The 21,737-nt window shown below is 40.5% G+C and overlaps 1 protein-coding gene and 1 long non-coding RNA gene across 10 annotated transcripts in view; one reads left to right on the forward strand and one right to left on the reverse strand.

The window, feature by feature from the left end:
* LOC137156354 (uncharacterized) overlaps positions 1 to 8,264 on the reverse strand; it is a 53,692-nt gene extending 45,428 nt beyond the window's left edge. The window contains exon 1 of the long non-coding RNA XR_010920741.1: positions 8,168 to 8,264. This is a non-coding gene — a long non-coding RNA (uncharacterized lncRNA). The remainder of the gene's footprint in view (positions 1 to 8,167) is intronic.
* A 130-nt stretch (positions 8,265 to 8,394) lies between these two features.
* Positions 8,395 to 21,737, forward strand: part of KDM4C (lysine demethylase 4C) — a 463,532-nt gene continuing 450,189 nt past the window's right edge. For all 9 annotated transcript variants that reach the window (XR_010920738.1, XR_010920740.1, XR_010920739.1 and 6 more), the window contains exon 1: positions 8,395 to 8,492. The gene's annotated coding sequence lies outside the window, so the exon portion shown is untranslated. The remainder of the gene's footprint in view (positions 8,493 to 21,737) is intronic.

Here is a 21,737-nt window from a genome sequence, read left to right on the forward strand (position 1 = left end):
AATAATTATGAGATAATACTTAGGATGAACTAATGTTACCAAAGTTCTTTGTGGATGAAAAGTTCTAAGTACACCCCTGTGAGGTAAGTATTATTGCTGTCTCCATTTTACAGATGGGAAAACTGAGGTAGTAATGTCCATTAAATTGCCCAAGCACACAGGCAGAATCAGAGTCAGTATTAGAATGCAGAAAATTCTTCTGGCAATCCTGAGGACCTACGGTATCCCAGAAAAGTCTAGGGTGGGCAGCCTCATTCCACTCCACTGCTGCATTGCTGTGATAGGTAAACTCTATACACAATCCATCCAGTACTTTGAGATCCTTCAGAATTAAAAGATGTTTTAGTAATATACAATATCACTAATAAGATGGATTGCTTAGTCTATGTTGTTAGAACCAAGAGCTAAAAATAAGAGCTGGTCAGGCTTTTAGATTCATTTCTATTCTATATAGGCTCTTATACCACATTCATCACTCTAGTAACTGGATACCTGGCTGATATCCACCCATTTCTCAGAGGTTGTGGACTCACAGTGTTTACTGAAAGAAATGTGATTCAGTATCAGTTTTATAAAGTTTATTAAACCTTATGCTGTCTTAATTTTATTTTTTTTGTTTAATATCACCAAAACTAAGTTCCTGTTAATACTAAAGTAAGACTAACCCAATATGACTATCAAATGAAGATCAACAAGTTAGGGTCAACACTGGATTGCAATTAAATCACCAGATAATTTAAATAATCAAACTAATATTAAAAAATGAATCAATCCTTATAAATTCCAAAGAGAATTCTAAGAAAGTAGGTGGCTGGCTGGATATAAATGCCAACTACAGAATGTTACCAAAGTCAGTCAAACCTATAAATTGGAACAGGTTAAATGTCTTATTATTGAAACCAAATTATTATTTGTTTGAACCACAACCTCAGAGTCAATTATAAAGCTTCCTTACTAGAATTCTATTCTTGTGTAGTGGCTAACGCTTGTCCTCTTTCCCCACCCCCTCAATCCCAACTCCTATTGCTTCAATAATAATCAACTGGTGGTTGGTGACTCTGTTCTGAGGGGGACGAAGGCACCCATCTGTTGGTCTGACATGGTACCCTAGGAGGTATGCTGCCTGGCAAGGGCCCGTCTCTGAGACGTTACGGCAGGGTTACTGAGGATCATATGGCCCTCTGACTACTACCCCATGCTACTCATCCATGTGGGCACTAATGATGCTGCAAGGTATGACCTTCAGCGGATCAGAAGTGACTACAGGGTGAAGGAGTTGGGGGTGCAGGTAGTGTTCTCTTTGATCTTTCCAGTCAAGGGTAGGGGCCCAGATAGAGACAGGTGCATCCTGGAGGTGAATGCCTAGCTGCGAGGATGATGTTGCCAGGAGGGCTTTGGATTCCTTGACCACAGGATGCTGTTCTGGGAAGAAGGACTGCTAAGCAGAGATGGGGTCCACCTATCAAGAAAGGGGAAGAGCATATTTGGATACAGACTGGCTAACCTAGTGAGCAGGGCTTTAAACTAGGATCAACAGGGGCAGGTGTTGTAAGTACACAGGTAAGTAAAAAACATGGAAATCAGGGAGAAGGGTCAGAATCTGGTGGAGAATGGGCTATTATAGCAAGGATAAGGAAGAGACAAAAAAAAAACATATGCAGGAAATCAAATCAGTATCTTAGATGTCTCCACACTAACGTGAGAAGTATGGGGAATAAGCAGGAAGAACTTAAAATGCTATTTAATAAACACAACTATGATATAGTTGGCATCACAGAGACTTGGTGGGATAATATGCATGACTGGAATATTGGTATAGAAGGACAGGCTCAGGAAGGACAGGCACGGAAAAAAGACAGGAGGTGTTGCCTTATATATATATATATATACATATATATATATATACATATACATATATATATATAAAAAATATACACTTGGACTGAGGTTGAGATGGAAATAGAAGACAGACTCGTTGAAAGTCTCTGGGTAAGCATAAAAGGGGTAAAAAACAAGGGTGATGTCATGGTAGGGGACTACTGTAGACCACCTAACCAGGAAGAAGAAGAGGTGGATGAGGCTTTTTTTTTTTTTTTTAAAGAACTAACAAAATCATCCAAAGCACAGGACTTGAAGGTGATGGGGGACTTCAACTATCCAGACATCTATTGGGAAAATAACATGGCAGAACACAGATTATCCAACAAGTTCTTGGACTGTATTGGAGACAATTTTTTATTTCAGAAGGTGGAGAAAGCTACTAGGGGATAGGCTGTTTTAGATTTGATTTTGACAAATGAGGAACTGCTTGAGAATTTCAAAGTGGAAGGCAGCTTGGGTGAAAATGATCATGAAATGGTAAAGTTCATGATTCTAAGGAATGGTAGGAGGGAAAACAGTGCAATAAAGATAATAGATTTTAAGAAGGCAGATTTTAGCAAACTAAGGGAGTTGGTAGGTAAGATCCCATGGGAAGCCAGTCTAAGGGGAAAAACAGTTCAAGAGAGTTGGCAAGTTTTTCAAAGACACATTATTAAGGGTACAAGAGCAAACTATCCCACTGCATAGGAAAGATAGGAAGTATGGTAAGAGACCACGCTGGCTTTACCAGGAGATATTCAGTAATCTGAAATTCAAAAAGAAGTCCTACAAAAAGTGGAAACTTGGTCAAATTACAAATTACACAAGTATGTAGGGACAAAATTAGAAAGGTCAAGGAACAAAACAAGAGTAAACTAGCTAGAGACAAAGAGTAACAAGAAAGCATTCTACAAATACATTAGAAACAAGAGGTAGACCAAGGACAGGGTAGACCCATTACTCAATGAGGGGGAAAAACAGTAACCAAAAATGTGGAAATAGCAGAAGTGCTAAATGTCTTTTTTGTTTCAGTTTTCACCAAAATGATTATTAGTGATTGGACATCTAATATAGTGAATGCCAGTGAAAATAAGGTAGGATATGAGGCTAAGATAGGGAAAAAACAAAATAAAAATTACAAGTTCAATGTCTTCAAGTCACCAGGGCCAGATTAAATACATCCTAGAATACTCAAGGTGCTCACTGAGGAGATATGTGAGCCATTAGCAATTATCTTTGAAAAGTCATGGAAGACAAGAGAGATTGCAGAGCATTGACAAAGGGCAAATATAGCACCAATCTGAAAAAAAAGAGAAATAAGGACAACCTGGGGAATTACAGACCAGTATGCTTAACTTCAATATGGGAAAGATAACGGAGCAAATAATTAAGCAATCAGTTTGCAAACACCTAGAAAATAATAAGGTGATAAGTAACAGTCAGCATAGATCTGTCAAGAACAAACCATGTCAAACCAACCTGGTAGCTTTCTTTGACACGGTAACAAGCCTTGTGGATGGGTGGAGGCAGTAGATGTGGTATATCTTGACTTTAATAAGGCTTTTGATACTGTCTCACATGACCTTCTCATAAACAAACTAGGGAAATACAACCGAGATGGGGATAAGGTGGGTGTATAACTGGCTGGAAAACTGTTCCCAGAAAGTAGTTATCAGTGGTTCACAGTCAAGCTGGAAGGGCATATCAAGTGGGGTCCCACAGGGATCGGTCCTGGGTCTGGGTTTGTTCAATATCTTCTTCAATGATTTAGATAATGGTATAGAGAGTACACTTATAAAGTTTGCGGACAATAGCAAGCTGGGAGGTGTTGCAAGTGCTTTGGAGAATAGGATTAACATTCAAAATGATCTGAACAAACTGGAGAAATGGTCTGAAGTAAATAGGATGAAATTCAATAAGGACAAATGCAAAGTATTCCATTTAGGAAGAAACAAGAAGTTGCACACATACAAAATGGGAAATGACTCCCTAGGAAAGAGTAAGGTGGAAAGGGATCTAGGAGTCCTCGTGGATCACAAGCTAAACATGAGTCAACAGTGTAACACTGTTGCAGGAAAAAAAAAAAAAAGCAAACGTATTTCTGAGATGTATTAGCAGGAGTGTTGTAAGCAAGACACAAGAAGTAATTTTTCCCACTCCACTCCGTGCTGATTAGGCCTCATCAGGAGTATTTAGGGTGCCACATTTCAGGAAAGATGTAGATAAACTGGAGAAAGTCTAAAGAAGGGCAACACAAATTATTAAAGGTCTAGAAAACATGACCTTTGAAGGAAGATTGACAAAACTGGGTTTGTGTAGTTTGGAGAAGAGAAGATTGAGAGGGGACATAACAGTGTTCAAATACATAAAAGGTTGTTATAAGGAGGAGGAAGAAAAATTGTTCTCCTTAACCTCTGAAGCTAGGACAAGAAGCAGTGGGCTTAAATTGCAGGAAGGGTGGTTTAGGAAAAATTCCTAGTCATCTGAGTAGTTAAGCACTGGAATAAATTGCCTAGAGAGGTTGTGGAATCTTCATCATTGGAGATTTTTAAGAACAGGTTAGACGAACACCTGTCAGGGATAGTCTAGAATGATAATACCTAGTCCTGCCATAATCATAGAATCATAGAATATTAGAGTTGGAAGGGACCTCAGGAGGTCATCTAGTCCAACCCCCTGCTCAAAGCAGGACTAACCTCAACTATATCATCCCAACCAGGGCTTTGTCAAGCCTCAGCTTAAAAACCTCTAAGGATGGAGATTCCACCACCTCCCTAGGTAACCCATTCCAGTGCTTCACCACCCTCCTAGTAAAAATTTTTTTCCTAATGTCCAACCTAGACCTCCCGCCCTGCAACTTGAGACCGTTGCTCCTTGTTCTGTCATCTGCCACCACCGAGAACAGCCTAGCCCCATCCTCCCTGGAACCCCCTTTCAGATAGTTAAAGGCCGCTATCAAATCCCCCCTCACTCTTCTCTTTTGCAGACTAAACAAGCCCAATTCCTTCAGCCTCTCCTCATAAGTCCTGTGCTCCAGCCCCCTAATCATTTTGGTTGCCCTCCGCTGCACTCTCTCTAACTTGTCCACATCCTTTTTGTAGTGGGGGGCCCAAAACTGGACACAATATTCTAAATGCGGCCTCACCAATGCTGAATAGAGGGGAATAATCACTTCCCGTGACCTGCTGGCAATGCCCCTCCTAATGCAGCCCAATATGCCATTAGCCTTCTTGACAACCAGGGCATACTGCTGACTCATATCCAGCTTTTTATCCACTGTTACCCCCAGGTCCTTTTCTGCAGAGCTGCTGCCCAGCTCGTCGGTCCCCAGTCTATAGCTGTGCATGGGATTCTTCCTTCCTAAGTGGAGGACTCTGCACTTGTCCTTGTTGAACCTCATTAGATTTCTTTTGGCCCAATCCTCCAGTTTGTTTAGGTCACTCTGTATCCTATCCCTACCCTCCAGGGTATCTACCACTCCCCCCAGCTTAGTGTCGTCCGCAAACTTGCTGAGGGTGCAATCTACCCCATCCTCCAGATCATTAATAAAGATGTTGAACAAAACCGGCCCCAGGACCGACCCCTGGGGAACTCCGCTTGTGACCGGTTGCCAGCTAGACATGGAGCCATTGATCACTACTCGTTGAGCCCTATGCTCTAGCCAGTTCTCTATCCATTTTATAGTCCATTCATCCAACCCATACTTCTTTAACTTGCTGATAAGAATACTGTGTGAGACAGTATCAAAAGCTTTGCTAAATTCAAGGTATATCACATCCACCGCCTTCCCTACATCCACAGAGCCAGTCACCTCATCATAGAAAGCAATCAGGTTGGTCAGACATGACTTTCCCTTAGTGAATCCGTGTTGGTTGTTCCTGAGTGCAGGGGACTGGATTAGATGACCTCTCAAGTTCCCTTCTAGTCCCACAGTTCTATGATTCTTTTTTACAACACAATGTACAGCTCCTAGGTGCAATCCTTCCTTCGGCAGGATCTACTTTTCATTTTAAAATTCTAGAAAGGCCAACTTTTAAAAGCATTTATTTTACAGGTCCTGTGAACTATCCCTAATCAGCCATAGTAAAATGGAGGTGCTGTATGTTTATGGGAGAAGATACTGTAAGGACTTTAGTTTAAGTGAGTCTACAATACTGGAGTCTGTATCATCTAAAAGTGGTAGGCAAAACTGACAGAAAAGTGTGTTCAGAGTCTTTTAACAGTAATGGCTAAAGAACATACTGGAGCTGTCTCAAAACAGGGCAGATAATGACTATTCATTATGTAATGACATACTCCATTCATTTGCAGCTTATTTGTTAGTTTGGGTATTTGGTGAACAGTTAACTGCAGCTCTAAATTAAACCTATGTAGAGGCAGTAAGATTACTGGCAAAGGTGGTCTTCCTTGGCTCCCTGCTGTTTTACAGCCTGAGTGGATTAGTCATTTTCAGTATGCAGGAAAATGCTCATTAGCTGTTAGCTGATTTAAAAAATGTAAGATAAAGACTGCCACCTAGTGTGCACTGACACATCCCACAGATACAACACAAAACAAAAGAACATACAGCTCATGGTGAAAAGATGGGTCAAAATAATGAGTCAGAGGCCAGGAATTCCTATACTGAAATCTGTTTAATGCACTCAGAGACAGCTCTATGGTTCCTGGCCCTGATCAGAGAGACAAATATCTGTCAAGTCTCCTCACAGACCACAATCACTTTCACAATAAAGTAACTAAATATTTGGGGTTGGGGTCAGAGTCACAAAGGTAGTTAGGTGTCTACATCCAACATTTAGGCACCACTGACATTCTCAAAACCCCTGCTCAGATGCCACTTAACCCAGAAGGCACCTAAATTCCCACCAGTGCCTAAATTTCTGCTAATGGCCATGCATGAATCCATTTAAAGTCCTGATGCTAATGAGTTTCTTGAAGTGACCTGCCTCAAGTGCAGCCAAAGCCGTGAGGGGATTCTCATAGTTGGCATTCCCCTGGGAATCTCTCCAGCAGCGGCCTGAGCCATTAGGTGTACAATGAGCATGCCTAACCTGCCTAACCTAACCTGCACAAAAGACTGCCAGGAGTGAGTAATCAACAAGATTACAGCTAAATTAATAAAACTACACTACATGGCAGGGCTTAATAAACTAACTAAATAAAAAAGCGGCACATAGAACGTAACAAATTACCTGCTAGAGATACGACAAATTCATCCTTGATGTAACCGCACCGATCAGGGCAAGAGAAATGTGTGAGAGAAAAATAAGTTTCCTTGCCACATTTTCTTTTCAGAGGCAAAGAAATGTTGCCACATTCACACTACCACCATTTGGACTGTATAGCACCATCGGAACATATCTTGTGGTGTCCTGCCTAGATTTAGCAGTTCCATGGGCGAAACTTCATAGGCATCCTATACACAATGGACAGACCTACGATTTTAACCCTGTTGTATCAAAGTGATTGATAGCCTGACTTAGGTTTGATTTAAAAAACCTTTCCAGTTATGTGCTATAAATGTTTAAGATGCCTCAGACTAAAAAGATAGATTTATTATGACAGCAGGAAAGTGGAAACTGCCATCAGTTGCTACACTCCACTGTCAAGCAGTCTCTTCGGCAATGGATGAATGAATGACAGACAGCCATACTATTGTGGAAAGCCACAGAGAGATGACTTCTGCATTTAGCTCCAGCGCTCAAATAAAGTCAGTCACCAATTTCAGCCAGGAGCCTTGTTTGGAGAGCAAGCATTTCGATCCCCGACAGCTGGGCTGCCTCGCACAAAACACGTAGCAACGCCCTCCCCCCAAAGATTCTCACAAAAAGAATTGCCCTATTTCTATTACAGCTTGGGCTGCGGAAAGCAGCCGCGGCACGGAGCTGTCTGTGAGGCCACAGCACCCAACGGGTCGCACTTGCAAAGGTTTCTCCACAAGCATAAGACCTAGAAACCTTTCATTTGGCGCCTATCTGGTGCAGAAATCGACGCGTTCAGCCCGCACAGCACAGCTCCTTCATCTGCCCTCAGCGAATGGGCTTACCGCCAAGCGGGGCTCGGCCAGCTCTCTCCGAGAGGCCGGCGGGCTGCGGGTAGCGGGGAAGGGGCTGACCTGGCTGCGGGCAGTCGCTAGAGGCGCTGCGACCCCAAAGGGCCAAGCCAAGCAACCCCGGAGCGAGACCCGCCCGTGCGGCTTCTATAGCCCAGGCAGAACCCGCTAGCTGCCTTCCCCCCCACATCACCCTGCAGCACAACGGGCCTCACGTGACGGTCTCTATGACGTCATCCAGACCCTTTCAGTTACCTTTATGACACTCCCTCTCCCGAACATTTTCTTACACGCGCACAGCTCTCTTCCCGCAAGTACTCGGTTCGGACGGCTGCGATATTCCTTGGTCATGTGACACGGCTCTACGGCATAGTAAACGGGGAGTGTCTCCCGTGTCACGTGACCCAGCAGCTTAGCCTCCGTTCTCGCCGTGCCTCCGGGAGGGTGTGCGCGTGCGCAGTAAACAGCTGTCATCCGCGCACGGAAGAAGCCCAAAAAGCAAAGCAAAGCAGAGAGCGAACGAGGGGAGCGTGGGCCGCTCCTCCTTCCCCTGCGGCACCATTCCCCTCCCCTCCGCCAGGTACCGTACGGGCAGCCGGTCCGGGGAGCAGAGGCTGGGGCTGGGTCTGGGTCTGGGGTTGCGGCTGGGGGAGCAGGGCAGGCCCCTCACGGGAGCAAGCAGGGGCCGGAGCCCGCTGGGGGAGCGCGGTGGCGCAGGGGTTGCCTGCTTTGGGGGAGGATGGGAGGCGGGGGCACGCAGCACTCACGGAGGTGGGGAGGGATGCGTCTACCAGAGCAGGGGCGTGGGTGAGAATAATGGGGCTGGTGTGTGGGAATGTGTGGGGCTGGGGATGGGGCTGGAGCTGGAGCCGCATAATTTGTGCCAGGGCTGAGCCGGGCACCTGAGGCTTGACGCATCACTTATGAAAGTAAAAAAATTGCTTGAGCCCGGGCGCATCTTTTGTTACTCATTAAAGTGAGCGGAGCCAGGTGGGTGTATATGTGTGATACGGGGGTATGTGTGTGAGACTGGGGATGAATGACTGTGGTTGGCGGGTGGGTGACCGCTGGTGCCAGGTGTGTGTGTGTGACCCGGGGTTAGGTCTGTGGAGAAGCAGGGGCGAGTGGGGAGAAGGGCACAGCCTGTGTGACAGTGTGTGGGGAAGGAGCGGTGGTGGCTTCTTGTGAGCAGCCCGGCCTCTCGGAGGGGAGGGCACCTGTGCGTATGTGTGTGTGTGTGGGTGCCAGCTCCCTATGCCCTGTTCACTGTCCACATGCTAAACGTGCACCAGGTGTGGGGCTGTGCTTTCTTAACAGGAGGGTGTAGGGGGATCACACAGGAAACCAGCCTGCTTGTCCCAGTTGTTACTGTGGCTGCTGCCCTTGTACACGCTGCTGGGCTGGGTGCATCTGTTAGTTCAGCAGCTAAATAGAGCTAGGGCAAATGTTGGGTTGGTTGTTTTTGTGTTCACAAACGTGGTTTAAAACAAGTGTTTTTAGAACGTTAACATGAAAAACAAAGTCAGACTACACGTGTGACTTGTCAGTGTCTACCTCTTCTTCTGTGATTGTTCTTCAGAGTTGGATATGGTGTGGGCATGTTAACCTTACCTAGTTGTTGGGAAAAAATGCTATTTAAAAAAAAAAAGTAGTGAAATGCAATCAGCAGGTGTATCACTTTGGTCCCAATTCTGCAATGAGCTCAGCATGAGTTGGCCAGGTCAGTGGTGCTCCATGTGAACACAGATGTCTGTCCAAATAATACTAATTCCTAGCTCTTAGACAGTGGTTTTCATCCATAGATCTGAAAACCCTTTACAAAGGAAGGGATTGTTATTCCTGTTTTGAAGATGGGGAAACTGATTCACAGAGAGGCAAAATGACTTGCCCCAGGTCATCCAGCAGGCCAGTAGCTGAGCCAGGAATAGAATCTGGCTCTCCTTGATAATTAATTACTCTGTCCATTGGGCCATACAGAATCCATTACAAGATTGGAATCTTCATGAACTGTTTTTGAATGTTTTGTGGGTTTTATTCAGCTTGCTAAATGAAACTAGTAGATGTCAGAAAAAATAATCAATTAGTTTAATACATGGTATTAGATTGAGAGGGTGCTGTTTTAATTATGAAACTTTTTAAAAAGTCATTTAATTTCACAGATTCTTCAAACTGGATGTATGGATTAGAATACAGTTTTCTGACTGTTCTATTCTCTCGTTCATATTCTCTGGATTTTTTGTTTTCAAATGGTGCATTTGTCCTTGCAATTTCTGTAAACTATAGGTGTAGTGGTACAACATATTCATTTCTTCTTGTAGTTGATATTTCAGAGAAGGTTAACCAGTACGTTAGACCATAGTGACAACTATGTAAATACTAAGCTAAGTGGTTGATAGGGGATCATAGTTCAGAGATAGGGTTCCTATTGTCATTGTCAAAAAAGATCATAACTCCTAACGGAATATAGTAAGGGATTTTCTGTGTAATAACTAGAAATAAAATGTCTAATGTATTCTGAATTAATTATTGTTTTAGGCCCAAATCCTACAACTGGCTCTGTGTGGGTACAGGGATTCACTTATGCAGAGTGAGTTACAGGATTGGGACCTTAAATTCTACATTATCAGTCTACTTGAAAGTCAGAAAATAAAGGTAAAATCCTGTTATCCTCACTCATTTAAGTAATTTTATTAGGTTCATTTGGATTATTCACGAGTGAAATGAGTGGGATTTGACCCTAAATCAGTAAAAACATCATTGGCTTCAAGGTGTGGTTAAAATTAGCATTTTTTACTTTGAACATTTCTGCTAGGTTGTAATGCATTTGAATAAAGAGAACTAAATTGATGTTCTTGTTCCTCTATGTAAAGCACTTTCCACTGTTTGATTTTCAGTGTTTATATTAGTTCAGGACTGAAGGATCCACCTTTGACGTTCTTAAATAAGTAGATTTAAATTTATAATTTCTGTCCCTAATTTAAAAAAAAAATTTCTTCCATTATCACTGCTATCAGGTAGCTAACATAACTAGCATTTGTAAACTGATATATTTTATGGAAAGCAAAGGGGTTTGTAGTGATAGATTAGTGGCCTGATTTAAGAAAAGGAAAAAGAAATAAATAAAAGGGAGAAACAAAATACCACAGTGACATTTTTCTTGGATGCATGTTTTACTAAGATATTGAGTATGATGATATACATATTTGTCAATTTTTTTTCCCTATTCATGTCTATACTTTGGTAACCAGCAAATGGTTTTACTGCAACAACGCAAACCCCAAACATAGATAAAGAAAAATGTGATTTGCATAGGTTGTTTTCCCTTGTTTGAAATCGAGGTAGACTGAAGCAGTGCAATTCATGGCTTCCTTTGTTTCCACTTGAATTTGTGCTGGTATAGCTATATCAGTCAGTTGCTGGCCACTGGTGGCTGAACTGTGGCTAATCCCAGGTTACGAAAGCTATGCTACATAACTGGGATCTGCTTTTTTGCATGTCTCCCAGGAAATAATTTTTACTTAAATAATAAAGAATGTCAGTGATGAAACTATAATTGGGTAAGATTTAGCATAAATTGTACTTAATGTGGAAACATTCAGCCAGTACTAATTGGTGGTGGTAAAATATGAAATTCTAAGATTTGGTCTTCTAATCTCAAATTGCAACGTGTAAATATTAAAAGAAGAAAATGAAGTGTAGTGAATATAGTTTTTTGTCTTGCATCTCTGTTTAGTACAGTATTTTGTCATTAAGGGTCTGAATTTTAAACAAGTCATTGGAACATAAGAAAGGCCATACTGGGTCAGACCAGTGGTCTGTCTAGCCCTGTATCCTGTGTTCCAACAGTGGCCTATGCCTGGTGCTTTGGAGGAAATGAATAGAACAGATAATCATCAAGTGATCCACCATATCGGCCATTCCCAGCTTCTGGTAAACTGTAATCCCTGCCTGTCCTGGCTAATAGCCATTGATGGGCCTATCCTCCATGAATTTATCTAGTTCTTTTTTGAACCCTGTTATAGTCTTGGCTGTCACAACATTCTGTGGCAAGGAGTTTCACAGATTCACTGTGCATTCTGTGAAGAAATACTTCCTTGTGTTCATTTTAAACCTGCTGCCTATTAATTTAATTTGGTGACCCCTAGTATTTGTGTTATGAGAAGGATTAAATAACACTTCCTTATCTACTTTCTCCACACCAGTCATGATTTTATAGACTTCTATCATATCCCCCTTTAGTGGTCTTTTTAAATCTCTCCTCATATATATATTTTCCATGCTTCTAATCATTTTAGTTGCCAATTCCAATATATCTTGTCTGAGATGGGGTGACCAGATCTGCATGCAGTATTCAAGATGTGGGCGTACCATGGATTTATAAAAAGGCAATATGATATTTTTCTGTCTTCTTATTTATCCCTTTCCTAATCATTCCCAACATTCTGTTAGCTTTTTTGACTGCCGCTTCACATCGAGTGGATGTTTTCAGAGAACTATCTACAGTGACTCCAAGATCTCTTTCTTGAGTGGAAGCAGCTAATTTAGACCCCATCATTTTATATGTATAGTTGGGATTATGTTTTCCAATGTGCATTACTTTGCATTTATGAACATTAAATTTCATCTGCCATTTTGTTGCCCAGTCACCAAGGTTTGTAAGATCCCTTTGTGACCCTTTGCAGTCTGCTTTGGACTTAATTATCTTGAGTAGTTTTGTATCATCTGTAAATATTGCCACCTCACTGTTACCCCTTTTTCCAGATTATTTGTAAATATTTTGGTCTGTACTGGTCCCAGTACAGACACCTGAAGGAACCCTGCTATTTAACCTTCTCCATTCTGAAAACTGACCATTTATTCCTACCCATTGTTTCTTATCTTTTAACCAGTTATTGATCCAGGAGAGGACCTTCCCTCTTCTCCCATGACTGTTTACTTGGCTTAATAGCCTTTGGTAAGGGATCTTGTCAAAGGCTTTCTGAAAATTTAAGTACACTATATCCACTGGATCACCTCTGCTTGTTGACCTCCTCAAAAAATTCTAGTAGACTGGTGAGGCATAATTTCCCTTTACAAAAACCATGTTGACTTTTCCCCAACAAATCGTATTCATCTATATGCCTGATAATTCTGTTCTTTACTATAGTTTCAACCAATTTGCCTGGTACTGAAGTTAGGCTTGCCGGCCTGTAATTGCCGGGATCACCTCTGGAGCCTCTTTTAAAAATTGGTGTCACATTAGCTATCCTTCAGACATCTGGTACAGAAGCTGATTTAAATTATAGGTTACATCCCATAGTTAGTAGTTCTGCAATTTCACATGTGAGTTCCTTCAGAACTCTTGGGTGGATACCATCTGGTCCTGGTGACATATTACTGTTTAACTTATCAGTTTGTCCCAAAACCTTCTCTAATGACACCTCAATCTGGGAGAGTTCCTCAGATTTTTCACTTTAAAAGAGTGGTTCAGGTTTGGGAATCTTCCTCACATCCTCAGCTATAAAGACTGAAGCAAAGAATTAATTTAGATTTCTGCAATAGCCTTATCTTTCTTGAGTGCTTCTTTAGCATCTTGATCATCCAGTAGCCCCACTGGTTGTTTAGCAAGCTTCCTGCTTCTGATGTACTTAAAATATTTTTTGCTGTTACTTTTTGAGTCTTTGGCTAGCTGTTCTTCAAATTATTTTTTGGCCTCCCTAATTACATTTTTACACTTGACTTTCTATTTTCCTCAGTAGGATTTAACTTCCACTTTTTAAAGAATGCCTTTTCACCTCTAACTGCCTCTTTTACTTCATTGTTTAGCCATGGTGACACTTTTTTGGTCCTCTTACTATGTTTTTTAATTTGGGGTATACATTTAAATTGAGCCTCTATTATGGTGTCTTTAAGACGTTTCCATGCGGCTAGCAAAGCTAACACTTTTGGCACTGTACCTTTTAATTTCTGTTTAACTAACTTCCTCATTTTTGTGTACTTCCCCTTTCTGAAATTAAATGCTACGGTTGCAGGCTGCTTTTCCATCTGGCACATAGATGTTAAATTTTATTATGTTAGGATCACTATTACCAAGCAGTTCAGGTATATTCACCTCTTGAACCAGATCCTGTGCTACACTTAGGACTAAATCAAGAACTGCTTCTCCTCTTGTGGGTTCCAGGAGTAGCTGCTCCAAGAAGCAGTCATTTAAGGTGTCAGCATCCTGTCTTGAGGTGACATGTACCCAGTCAATATGGGGATAGTTAAAATCTCCCATTAGTGAGACTATAAAAATAAAAAACTCAGTAATCTGCCTGAGCATTTCATAGTCACTCTTGCTATCCTGGTAGTATCTCCCTCCTGCTATATTCTTATTATTCAAGCGTGGAATTACTATCCACAGAGATTGTATGGAACAATTTGATTCATTTAAAGTTTTTATTTCATTTGACTCCATGCTTTCTTTCAATATAGTTCCACTCCCCCACTAGTATGACCTGTTCTGTCTTTCTGATATGTTTTGTATCCTGGTATTACTGTGTTCCATTGATTATCCCCATTCCACCAAGTTTCTGTGATGCCTGTTAGATCAATATCCTCATTTAAAACGAGGCACTCAAGTTCACGCATCTTAGTATTTAGACTTCTAGCATTTGTATATAATTACTTAAAAATCGTCACTTTTTAGCTCTCTGCCATTATGTGATATAATTGAATGGTATTCTTTTTTCATTTGACTGTTTCTCAGCAGATCCTATCGTATTTTATCCTCTTCTACCCTCTCTTCCTACTAGGACATAGAGAATCTCCATTAATAGATCCTTCCCCAAGGGATGTCTCTGTTTAAACCACATTCTCTTCCACACCTGTTAGCTTTTCTTCAGCCCTTTGTTTAAAAACTGCTCTATGATCTTTATAATTTTATGTGCCAGCAATCTGGTTCCATTTTGGATTATGTGGAGCCCATCCTTCCTGTATAGGCTCCCTCTTTCCCAGAAGGTTCCCCAGTTCCTAATAAATCTAAACCTCTCCTTCCTACACCATCATCTGATCCATGCATTGAGACCCTGCAGTTCTGCCTATCTAACTGGCTCTGTGTGTGGCACTGGAAGCATTTCAGAGAATGCTACCATGGAGATCCTGGACTTCAATCTGTTACCTTGCAGCCTGAATTGGGCCTCCAGGACCTCTCTCCTATCCTTCCCTGTGTCATTGGTACCTACATATACGATGGCCATCGGCTGGCTCCTCCCCCAACACAACACATAAGTCTGTCTAGATGACTCAAGAGACTTAGGTGGGGAGTTGTGTGCCAAACTTAAATGCACAGTTACCACAGTTATGCATTCCAGTAAATTACACAGGCAAATGCTAATTATGATGTTAGATTATTTAAAATGTGGCCTTTTTCAATTGGGGCAGCTGCTTAATTATATTGTTTCATGCTTTTTAATGACTTAATGTGAAATGAAAGATTTCAAAATTATCTTCTATTGGGATTTGACTATACTTCCTGAATCTGATGGTGAACAGAGCTTGGTTTTAGCTACATGAGGTGGCTAGCTATATTCAAATATGATTTAAATGAAAATGATGTTTGAAAACTGTTTTCAGATTTGGCTCATTTATAAGTATATATAGAACTTTAAAATAGTTAACATTTTTTATTATTGTTTTCTTGCTATTTAATTAAAATATTTGAAATTCCTCTGAGTGATTATAGCAAACAGGAATTGTTCTTGGGACAGCCATAACACTTTTCCAAAACAAAAATGTAAATAGTGTAACTGTGAGGAACTTATTGCTTTTTGGTATTTGTATATTCATTTCATGTCTACAACAAAACAGTAAACAAGTGATAGAAAATAACTGTTTACCAAGCTGTTCCATTTAAAAAAAAATGCTTCCTGCTCCCCTTCCCTCCCTTAGGTGCATATAATAGTTGAGAAATTAGTAAACTTGAATACAGGAACAACAACAAGAATTTAGTTAGTTATTCTTGCAGATTTCAACCACTTAAAAAAGAGATTTTATAAAGAGTTGCAGACTGATGGGTCTAAAGTGCACTATAAAACTATGCTGCTTTTTTGGAGCAGCAAATTATTAAGGAGCTCTTAGATGGTATTGCATTTAGTAGTACTATCAGAGGTTAATATTTTAATCCAGGCCTTATTCATTGGTTAAAAGATGTGTAATTATAAATGTTGAATAAAGTCCTGATACTGCCTGTTTAAATGCTTAATTTTATACAGACGATTACCCCTATTACTTCAAAGGAACTTCTCGTGTACTTAAAGATAAGGGCCTGGATAAGCCTTTGCAGGACTGGAGTCTAACTTTTGGGTGAAATTAAACGTTCTCAGGTTAAAATAATATTTAAAGAAATTTTTCCTATTACTAATTTAAAGTGTTAATATATGAGAGTTTTAAAACTACTTATGCAGTTTGTTTTAAGCTGAACAATACAAAATGTAGAAAGTGAAAGTAACTCTATCTGTAGTTCTGATCAGTTTCACATTCTGGTTCTCAAATCTTGGTAGAATACTACAATGGCAAACATTAGACAGGATGGCCTAAAGAAAAGAAAAAAAAAAAAATTTCTGCCAGTAAAGGGTGAATTCCTATCTCTGTTAATATCGATGGCTTAACACCCCTCAACATCATTGAGGGCAGGATTTCATCCAAGGTTTTTTGTAAATCTTGTTTTGTATCAAACCTTAAGTATTGAGCATCCAACTTGATAGTGTTCCTTTTAAAAGGATCTAGATAATTTATTGTAAAGGCACCTGCAGAGAAGGCAAATAAAATGACTGACACTGGTGGGGGGCAGGGGGTGAGGTTCAGTTAATTTTCACCATTTATTTGGTGTGTTTTTTGTGAGTTTAATAAGTTGGAACCTGACAAATTGTTTATACTGGTGCAGTGGTTAAGAAAAAGGACATTTAATTTTAAAAACTAAGAGGAATTACAAATTGGGAAGAAATATAGGGAATAAAACAATAGAAATTAAAATAAGTTTAAGGAATAGGTGGACATTTTATCAAGGGTAGTGGTTTATGACAAATCCTAAGAGATTTCCTTTTCAACAATTCCTTTATTGTTTTCTGTAATTACAAACCTGCTAATACCCATTATTAAGTTTGATTAATGTTTTCCCTTGTTACTCTGTTTTCAGTTTCTTGTAACTTTGACAAACTTTAACCTTTTGGACTGAAACTTTCCAGCTTGGTCTGTAGCCTCAGGATGATTTTTTTTTTTTTTTTTTAATGTTTAATCAAAAGCGATGTTACCACTTTTGAGAGTAGGTCAGTGAAAAACAGGTAACAATTTTTAAAATAATCTTTTTTTAAAAACAGGCGTATTGATTCAGGGATTTTGAGTATGGATATGAAATTTTGGCAAGGGGACACTTCTGACTGATTTTGAGTATGGATATGAAATTTTGGCAAGGGGAATCTCTCTGACTGAGCTACCCAGAATTACAGCATATTTCATCAACAAAAATATAGCAATATCTCACAATTTTAAATGCAGTGATGTTACACTCATTTCATCAGGACAATAATATTCAACAGATTATGAGTTTTCAAATGATACTTCACAAGGCATACTTTATGCACAATATATCATAACCATATAAAAGTGGTGAACATTGAGTACAGGGTGTCACAGTGAGGTACCAAAATGTGTGGTTACTTGTAAGTTTTAGCCTAATCTCCTGGGCCTCAGCTCCTCATTTGTAAAATGTGGTATATATTCTCTAAAGAAGTATTATGAAGATAAATTTATGAATGTTTGTGAGGCACTCCATTTGTAGTATTGTGATGAGTGTAATAGAAAAGCTCATTAAGACATTCTTGAAAAAAATCCTTATTCAGTGAAAGGTTTAGTTGGTGTGCAGTAAATAAGACATGTCACTCTTTGAATGAAGAGGTCAAAAAGTAATATTGAGCAGCTGCCTCATTCACTGAGCACGGTCCATCCTGTGTGATGAGTGAATTATGGGTCCAGACAGGAGGAAAAACATGATGTAATTATATAAAGAAAGACTGTATCATAATGCATATTCACAAAAAGGCATAATTAAAATTGTGCATGCCACCTGGATTCTGGCCTTTCCTATCTTTTGACTGCTTCACTCTGTAACCTTAAGAAGTTTTTTTGCGTGGAATTAATATTTATTTTGTTTTTTCCTTTTGGTGGGGCTTGAAAAATCCATTCACAATTGGTGAGTTGGCACCTTTTTCCTTAATGATGTGTGAGGAGTAGGATGTTTGATAGCACTTAAAAATTTTATCAGGTACCTACTAACTACAGGTAGATACAAAAGAGGAGGTGTACATGTATATGGAGTGTCTTTTCATCAGTGTTGCTCAGGGAAGTGCCCTGGTGAGAAGGCTGGTTTCTGCCTCTCCCACCTGCTGGAAAAGGGAGGGTGCTGGAATTTTTATTTGATGGCTGTCCTTTCAGTCTGCCTGGGAGAACCATCATTTAAGTGCATTAGCAGAAATAAGACAACAGTAATCAGCAAGAGCAAAACTTTATCAGCATAAATTCAAGACAAACATAATCTGGGGTTCACTCATCTGGATCTAGAACCCTGCCTTCTTATAGGCACTCTTCTCCACCTGGCTGACAAACAGCCATCCTTATAGCTCCTAATCAAATCATGTGCATAAGGGGAGAAGAAAGAAAAGCCAGAGATAATGACTTTTTGCTTACTGAGAACTAGGTGTTGCCTCTGCATCTTGTCACAGCTTCTGATAAATTTCTCACTCTACCCCCAACTCTATCTGCTAGAAGATGTTTGTGTTTCTTTTCCCTTCTCCTTGCAGATACAAAGGGGATTGTTAAGGACAATTACTGCTAATCTACCACAGAACCTCATGTACGAGGTGTGGTGCTTCCCATGAAAATGTTCAAGATCTTGCCTCTGCTGCTGTTAGTAGTATTTCCAAGCAGCAGTGTTAAATCCTCAAGGTTCTTGATAGTTTCATTTCAGCCCACAAAATTCTGAATATGTAGCTGTCAAGTTTTGTCCAAATTATTTAACGAGATAATTTGCATATTTGCAAATATCTTGCATATAACTTAAGCTAATAGTCAATATACTCTGCTTTAAGCAGTGATGGGAATAGGATATGGAGCTGCACAAAACTTGGCATATGTAGGTGGGCATCTGCTGGAGGATGTTTGGTGGTGCTGGCTAGATAGGTGGCTACTAGAGGCGTCTAGAATGTTTGGGTGCTTGTAGGTGGAGTATTTCAAATGGGAAGCTATATTATATGTGGAAGGCAGTGGGGGGATGGGTAATAGGTGGCTGCTGGAAGTCCCTGGGGCTATGTATGAGTATACCTAGGGGATTGGTGATGGAAATGCTTGGTGCAGCTAACCAGGTGTACAGGGTGCCAGTATTGGGCTCCTCACTCATTGCTGCTGATGCCACATTCTCCTTCCATCCACTACACCCTGCCTGTGAGGAGAAGCCTGTTTTCTTACTCAGCAGGTGCTACTCTGACCTCAAGAACACAGAAGGTGCAACTCCAGGCAAATGCGAATTCTCACCTGAGATGCAGGAATATGTGACAGTGCTGCTGAGATATGGGACACATGGCACCCAGTGAAACTGACTAGTTAATTTTTCTTTTTTGTTCAGCAAAGCTCTGAGTTTCAGCAGAGAGACTGAACTATCTATCTGCAGACACAGGAATATAGCCCTGTATCATTCACATGAGGAAAGCTAGCTTAATTTTTAAAATGAAAGCTAACATTCTGCAAAAAATAATGGTTTAGACTCTCAATCACCAGGAGAAGAGATCCATTTGCAAGTGATGAGTGGATTTTTCAAGATTGGGCTGAAGACATCAGCTTCAGAAGAGTTTCAGTTTACATTTAAAAATAACAAAATTTCTAGCCGTTTTGATTAAATGTAGTCTTTCTATTCTGCAGGCACAGAGCTTCAAGTGTTGAACCACTAGCAAAGTGAAACTGAATAGTTCTGTCATCTTTCACTGCCGCTCTTTCAGAAGCCTGCAGTCAGCATTGAGACTGACAAGAATTTGGTCAGTTTGACTTCACAGCTGCTTGGGTAAGGCCACATCAACAGAGGAGGCACACATTAGAAGCTATTCACAGGGGAGAAGACTCCAAGCTCCCCTGAGGTACTGGGGGAGAAGTTAGAATAGTGGACCACCTGCCAGGATCTAGTGGTTTTGGGAAGTAGTGGAGTGGGGAGAGAGAAGTCTTTTTCTTTTCCAGCAGTCAGATGCAGAATTGGTGTTGGGAACATTGGGGCATAAATGTTCATACTTATCAAACCCTCTACTCCTGGAGTCAGAGTTCAATGTGAAAGATGGAGCCTACAGGTAAGGTATAGAGACAGCGCCTGCCATCCTCGCAGTGGTGCCATGGAGACTGCAAGGAAGGTGCAGAGATTTGCTTTCTCAGGGCTTTGGCACTGGACCCCATTGGTGGTCTCCTTAATTTAAGTATCTGCCTCTGCCTAGTAGTTTAGTCTTCTGTCAGTGAGCATCTGGTAAGTTGCAAGTGGTATACTATGATGTTTGTAATGACTTTCCTTCAATGAAGTCCATTCAGCTTTCATAATAAAGGGCAGCCTCTGCTGGTTTTGCCATTTTCTTTCTTTTTTATCTGACAGTTTCCCCACATATTTGGAAAGAAAAAAATTATTATAGTATAAATGGTTCCACAGGAACACAGATGTTTTAATCATAAAAAATTGCATTCAAGGTGTCCTTCTCTATCTATTATTGTAATAGTTTATTCAGGCTGAAGTGTTGCCAATTTCAACTTCTTTCCCAGAGAGCAACTCTTCTGAATTGTTGTTAACTTGGCTGAGGCACAATAAATAGACAGGTAGATACATAAATAAATAAAATAAAAGTGCCCTTGCTTCAGTATTATAGTGCACAAGTCCCCACTTACCCTCCCCATTGTTGTTTCTTACCCTTGGATGTATATGTATACCTCCTATCTGTGATTTCTATTTCATGCATCTGATGAAGTGGGTTGCAGCCCATGAAAGCTTATGCCTGCAGAAATTTGTTAGTCTTTAAAGTGCTACAGGACCCTCGTTGTTTTTGCTGTATACAGACTAACACGGCTACCCCTCTGAAAAAACATGGAAACTTTCAAGGAAAAAAACTTTATTTAAAAAGAGTTGCACTTGAAAGTGTGCATTAGTGGAGTCCAGCTGACACCCAAAACCATTATTACATTTCCTTTAGAAAAATTCTACACCTGTTACATTTTCATCCCAGTAAGATTAATAAATTTCAAGGCTAGAGGGTGCCATTGTGAACATCTAGTCTGACCTCCTGTATAACACAGGCTATAAAACTTTTTTCCAAAATAATTCATTTTGAAATGTGATGGGCTTGGAGCTACTCAGTAGCAAGTTTGAATACTATATGTGTTATGTGTTTGTCTGATTGTTGTAAGAGATGTTTTTGTATGAATGTTCAATAGCGGGCTATTGGAAAAAGAAAGCGGGAAGTCAAAACTGATGACTCAAGATAAGAAGACATCCCTCAAAAAATCCTCCAGGAGGACTAAGAGACCATTCTTGAGCTATTAACTATGAAGGGTCTGCCTTTCAGGCTCCAGCCAAATTACACATCTTGTTTTGGTACAGCTGGGAACCAACAGTTTGAAAGAGCCATAAACAGGTAAAAAGACTTTCTCTGTCCAGAAGAGAGGGAGTTGTTTGGGAGCTGTTCACAGGGAACGGATTTATGCACAGAGACACCTGCTTGGGTGGCTGCAGAAGCTTGAGCTTCCAGGGTGCTGGTAAACCGTTAGGCATGATAGACATGCATGTAGACCT

The sequence above is a fragment of the Emydura macquarii genome, unplaced genomic scaffold (assembly GCF_026122565.2).
Source record: "Emydura macquarii macquarii isolate MOO-44397 ecotype Brisbane River unplaced genomic scaffold, CSIRO-AGI_Emac_v2 contig_1451, whole genome shotgun sequence".
Lineage (NCBI taxonomy): Eukaryota > Metazoa > Chordata > Testudines > Chelidae > Emydura > Emydura macquarii.